A 6,649-nucleotide genomic window follows, 5' to 3' on the forward strand; every position below is an offset into this window, starting at 1 on the left:
GAGAGAGAGAGAGAGAATAGAAGCCAGCACAACAACACTGTGAATAGAAGCAGAAGATCCATGCACACCAAGGTTGTTAGTAGCAATGTATAGTATGAATTCTAAAACCCCGAATTTGGAAATTTGAAAGAAGGGGCAGCACAGGACAAGAAATTTGAGAATGAGTAGCAGCAAAACAAGAGAGTTGAGCGTGCCCATCAGAACGAAAAACCTGTTGCGCAAGATTGTGAGCAATACCATTGATTTCTCTAGAAATATGAAACGCGCGCGGTTGCAAATTAGATGTGCATTTGAAAAAGCTAGCCAAAGACTTTCTAATATTCCAAGGGGTGGCAGAATCACAAATATAACCTGAGGCAACATCCAAAGCTAAAGCAAGACAATCCAAAAGAAAAGTGGGCTGCGCAATATTGAGTTGAGAAGCAAGGTGAGCAGCAAAAGAAAGAGCCAATGCTTCAGCTTGCAGAGGAGTAGAAGTAGGAGGAGCCGAAGCTTGAACTTGCACATGTTGTAAAGAGGCTGGCAATCGATTGACAGGGGACAGCCGATGCTGCCGCAAAAACAGACCTCATAATTCACCCTTTCAGTTCCGTTATGTTTTTTTTACAGTTCTGTATATGTATCTTCCAGCATCTACAGACGGATATATCAAATATGGCCCTTCAAACGCTCGTGAACGCGTCTGACGCGTTCACGGGCAGTGACCAGGCACACCTCAAATTTCACGAGTTACATCCGAACATTTCATACTAGATTTTTAAATCCATATAAGGACATGCAAACGAAATAAACCTACGTACTACGTCGATCACCTAGCTACTCATCATCGGAGATGTCGATGATCTTCGTGTCCAGCTCTCGGCTGTAGATGCTCTTATACAGTCTCTTTGGTAGTATACTAACTTTAGAGCATCTCTAACGCTGGCAACTGTTCGGACCGCGCGTTTCAGATATGGTTGTCATCCAACACGGACATGTATCGATCCGTCGAGCGGTCCGTATTTTTCTCGGCAAATCTGAGACAAACGTCGGGAGCTTTACGGGAGTTTGGATATCCACTTGACTACCGAAAAATCACCATGTACCCCTCTTTCCTCTCGGTCCAATGACGGTAATGGCGGATAAAATGTTTAAATTTTAATTGAAGCCACTAATTACTTTGTTTCTATTGCTGCGTTTGATGCCCGGCTCTCGCATCAAAGCCCATAGATTGGTTCCCTGTGGGTCGGCGTTGGAGGTGCCCTTAAAAGACGGTCGGGCTGTCAAAGCTGGCCGAGGCCTAGCGTCACGTACTCCCTCCGTCTAGGTGTGTAAGTCATCTTACGAAAACCAAATAATCCCAAAACACTTAGGCGCGGTACATTAACTCTCATCTCGTTTCTTGTTTCGTGACATATCAACCAATAAGAGATGTGGGTCATGCATACTTTAAATGATTTGAGACTACCAAACACAACATGCATTGGTTAGTTTGTTGCATGCATTGTTATTAATTAGCAAAAACACATTAAGTTCTCTCGTTTTCCCCTTCACCTTGGTCACGGTGCGCAACGTAAGATGACTTATGGCCTGTTTGGTTCCAATAAGTCACCTGACTTATAAGTCAGGTGACTTAGAATCAATGACTTATAAGTCACGCATGTTCGGTTGTCATCTGACTTATAAGTCACCTGACCACACCTTCCCACCTTGTTTTTCAATGTAAAGGTGATGTGACCCACGTAAAAGGGGGTGACTTATAAGTTTTAAGTTGGGGTGAAGCAACTTATGACTTATAAGTTGGGGTGAGTTATAAGTTGGGTCCGTTTGGCAAAATAAGTCACTTTTTGCACTTTTTGATTTATAAGTTGGTGACTTATTTAGAACCAAACAGGGCCTTACACACCTAGACGGAGGAAGTACTTTATTTACTGTTGTTCGTGCCGGCCATGGTTATTGAAAGAAATCTACATTCAATTATTTTGCGGGAAAAATGGAAATCTACATTCTGTGGGTGTGCAAACGAACGACGCGACAGCGGTATAGACCACGGATGGATATTACCGAGCCTAATCCCAGCCACGTACACCCACATGCATGCATTAATAGTTTTTTGGATGTTGTCATGTACTACGAGGATGACCTAGCAAACAAATTACGAGTAGTTTTATCGCCACCTAGCCCTCTCTTTCGCGTCGACGTAGTCAGGGACAGCTACTAGTTTACTTGGCACAATATTTATCTGTATAGATTTTTAATCACGGCCGATGACACGGATCTACAGCGTAACAGCGACACAGTGAGGCACCTGGAAATTAAGCATCCACCAGGTGCGGTTCCTGTCGCCAGAATTGCGGCCGAGCGTGTCTAGATTAACAGAATTGCGCGAGCTAGCGACAGGTCGACAGGTAAATTAGGATCAAATTTTCCATGCATCCGTCCGGTAGCTAGGATCGTCCGCCCCTGCGGGTATCCAGTTTTACATTTTGTTTCTGTAAATTCTTCTAGAAAGTTCTAGTACATATCCTTGTACGCATCAAAACAATTGTATACTCGCATTGCCAACTAATTTGCTAGGTCATGTCCCCCGACTGAAGTGTACACAAAACTGCTTCACGCTGTCGACGGGTGGTTATGTGTTGTGAAGAATTTCTCACTGAGAAAATACTCACAGTCGAGCAGCAAGCTTCAGCACAGGGGTGCATCTTGCTCTATGGTATATAATTTTCATCGAGCAGTGTGCGTTCGATCTGAGACATGGGATCCTGTATTTTTGCCCGGTTCCGTTTCTGCAGTGAGGAGCGCACGCAAGAGCTGAGCTTATTAAAGCATCTTCAATAGCCGCGCAACGCACGGCGCGTTAAAAGTCGCGATACAGCGCCGGGTTACTCAGCTTTTGCACGCAGCGGTGCGCTGGCTCCAGCGGCCGTCGCAAATTAAAGCGCGCCCACGCCGCTCGAGCAGTCGCGCTATATTTCAGTTTTTTCAACTACATATTTGGTTTCGTAGATAGTTCTCCTACTACATATTTGGTTTTGTAGATAGTTCTCCTACTACTACTCGTCTGACTCGGACTCTGTCTCAGTGATGTCCTCCTCCGACGTCGGAGCGTAGGCGTCAAGGAACCGCTCATCGCCGGAGTTCCAGGAGGACGCATCTCCTAGCGATTGGTTGTATTTAGCGACCGCCTTCCGCGTTCGCTTGTCCTCGCAATAGTCGACTCGCTCCTCTCTCCTCTTCGCCCTCCTCGCCCTCCTCTGGGCGAAAAACTATTCCTCGTTGGTGTCTTTCGGGAAGCGATGACTCCACAGCGCCATGGCTTGCTCGTCCATCTCGGCCAGCCTGAGACGATGCTCCCGCTTCCGGTGCTTGCGATGATCCTCGTCAGTGAGAAGCCGCGGGAAAGGCACCAACTCCTGTGCGCGCTCCCGCGTCGCCACGTCGGCGAAGTTCATGTCCTGACGGGACCGCAGGAGGCGCCACGCCGCAGCGTCGTACGTGCGGGCGCCCTCCTGGGCGGTGTCGAAAATTCCGAGACGGAGCCGCATGCTGCCGCCCGACCGAATCTCGGCGGGGTAGGTGCCGGACGGACGCACGCGAACGCCGCGGTAGCCCGTACCTCCCCGGCGCGGAGGCGGTATCGTGGCGCGGTGGTGGCGTGTCGGCGGTAGAGCGCGGCAGGGGGCGATGGAGAGACGGAAAGAGCGGCAAAGGGCGATGAAGAGAGCGGCGGAGGCGCTGCAATTTATAGGCGCGCCGAACGCGGCGCGTCAAATGTAGCGCGCGAGCGGCCGCCTTTTCCTGCGCGCGCAATCATTTTCCGCGCGCTAGTTTTACGCCACCGCTGAAGCGCGCGTAAACGTCCCGCGCGCGCTATAAAGCCAATTTACCGCGTGCACGCGTTTTTTGGCGCGGCTGTTGGAGATGCTCTTATGCATCTCTGTCGACGAGCAGCCACTGCTTTTGCCCTTCACCATCGGTGGAAGGAGCTCACTCACCCACTCACCTCATGGCTCAGGCCCAGCATGTTGTTTTCTAGCCAAAATATCGTACGGTTGCCGGGGAAACCTTTGTTTTATCCGGGACGCCGACATGCCTAATTCCGGCAGCGTGATTGCGTTGCATGGTCGAGCACCTGCACGCGTGAATCGGCCATGACTCAGCCAGCAGAATGGCCGCTTTATGCGTCGTACTCCATCGGTGAGCCTCTCGTGCGTGCCTAACCATTTTGCGCAGTACTGTACGCACTATATTATTGGCTTATTGCTTGCGTGAAATCTCATTAGGAAAATCACGTACGTATATGACAGTTAGATCCTGCATGTCGTCCTTGGCATCGTGTGTGTTGTGTACAGTCAGATCATCGAAGTCCAGTCTCATGTGGGCGACAGTGTCACTGATCTGTTCTACTGAAGAATCAACCATGAACTAGCACAAAAAAAGTCTGGAAGGAAAGAGCCGGTCAATTTTCTCAGGCGCCTATGTAATTGGCTAACAGTTGGACGGTACAGTTGATCTCTGTTGAGTAGGTCGTGCTGCCGAAATGTCCTGGTACTGTGGTACATGCTGCTGGGACATGCTTCAATCTGACTCAAGTGAGGCGTTGTTATGTCTATTAAGAACAGACTTCTCAGTTCTGCCTATGGTCATCTCGTGGCTGAAATAAAGGAGTTGATGAGACATAGGGAATTTTTTCCTTAGAAGTTGAATAGGGATTAAAACAGAATTGCTGATCGTTTAACAAATTAGTATAGAGTGTATCACGGCTCTGTGGATGCATGTAGGACCACCATGTATTGAGAATCTTTTACCTCTCAACTGTAACTCTTTTAATATGGAATAAAACTTATTTTCCCTCGCAAAAAAGGAACCTTAATAAGCCTAGGCTAGTGCTAAGTCTTTGTCGATCAGTGACTTGATTAGTTTGAACGCTTGATGCACCGTTAGCCAAAAACCTAGGACCCTAACGTCAGAGGACACTTTACACGACTTGGACATGTGGTTTACTTAGCTGAGTGCTGCATGCATCATTATCTCTTGGCTGTTTAATAAGGTAGAAGTCTAAGAAGCTTATTTCAACAGCACATGCAGAAATATCTCTGGAGATAAGCTTAGGGAATCAATCACTAACCTATTTGCTTTGTTTTTTTAAACCCCTCCCATATATTAATTAATTAAAAATGTTCATACAATCGTCTATTACAACTTCAGCCATGCAGGGCGGAACACTATCACTAGTAGAAAAATGGTCAAACGTGAAGCACATTAGTGCCGGTTTGTATTTGAGCCGGCACTAATGTACACATTAGTGCCGGTTCCAACGGATAGCCGGGCCGCTTTCATTAGTACCGGTTCGTGGCGAACCTTTAGCACCGGTTCGTGCCACGAACCGGTACTAATGAGAGTGGTGGCAGGATGTTGTCAGAGTGGGGCCCCTCCAGCACCTTTAGTACCGGTTCGTGTCACGAACCGGTACTAAAGGTCGTCCTATATAAATCCTTCGTCCACCAGCACTCTGTTCTTCCCCCTTTCCCCTCTCCGGCCCTCTCCTCTGTTCTTCCCTTCTTCCTCTCGAGTTCATCACAAAATTAGCCGAAAATTTGTCAAGATTTGAAGGCCCTCATCCATTCAAATGATCACAAAGGTTAGCAACTTTGTCCTTTCATCTCTCATTGCTAGATTAGCTCTTGCATTGGTTTATATAGTGATTAATTTGTGAGTTTAGTAATTTGGGAGGATATATATATATATATATGTGCTAGTATTTGATTTATATGCAATTTGAGGTAAAAAATAACACTTAGTTTGCATATGTAGGTGTGGTTTACTTAGTGCCTTCTAAATCTCCATCGTAGCCACCGTCGATCGCCCGCACCGTCCCGTCGCCGGCACCACCTTGTGGTGAGCTTCTTGTTCATGAAATTTTATATAAAAATTGATGTTTGTGTGATTTGGATATATAGTTACTCGTATAATTATCTTACCCGTACGTTGTTTATTATACATATAGTGCCATGGTTTTGATATCCGTCCCCGTCGGCCCTAGTCCTTGTTATGATTCGGATGTGGTATGTATATTCTCTTTTAAAACTAGTTGCATTTCGTGTTTATGACAAATTATGCCCATCAAGTTGACATAGAAATTTTTTCTAGGAGGTATCTGAACCGGAAATTCCAACCGACCCTATTGCCGAGAGGTTAAATTTAGTTGAAAGAGAAAACGAGTACTTGAAAGAAAAATTGAAAAGAATTGAGGGGGAGAAGATGGAATTGGAGTTGCATGTTGCCGATGTCGTCGATGATCACAAGATCAAGATGGAGAAAATGCGCTTGAAGATTAGAAAGATTAGAAAATATGCCATCGCTAGTGAGGCTTGGTATCATTATGCTGTTGGATCCATTGTTACCTTAGTTGCGATCTTGATCATATTTGTTATTGCATTTAAATGCTTTAGCTAGAGAGTTATTTGTTTGTTGCATTTAAGTGTTGTATGAACTTTATGTATGAACTTGTATTAATTTGGTCTATTCGGTGTTGTGTAATGAAGATGAGCCGGCAATGGATGTACGATGACCGATGCTCTCCCCAGTTCGTTGAGGGCGTGCGTACTTTTCTGCTTGCGGCTGAGGCAAACAAGCGGGCGGATGGTTTTATGCCTTGTCCATGTGC

Source organism: Triticum dicoccoides, chromosome 6A, assembly GCF_002162155.2.
Source record: "Triticum dicoccoides isolate Atlit2015 ecotype Zavitan chromosome 6A, WEW_v2.0, whole genome shotgun sequence".
Taxonomy (NCBI): Eukaryota; Viridiplantae; Streptophyta; class Magnoliopsida; order Poales; family Poaceae; genus Triticum; species Triticum dicoccoides.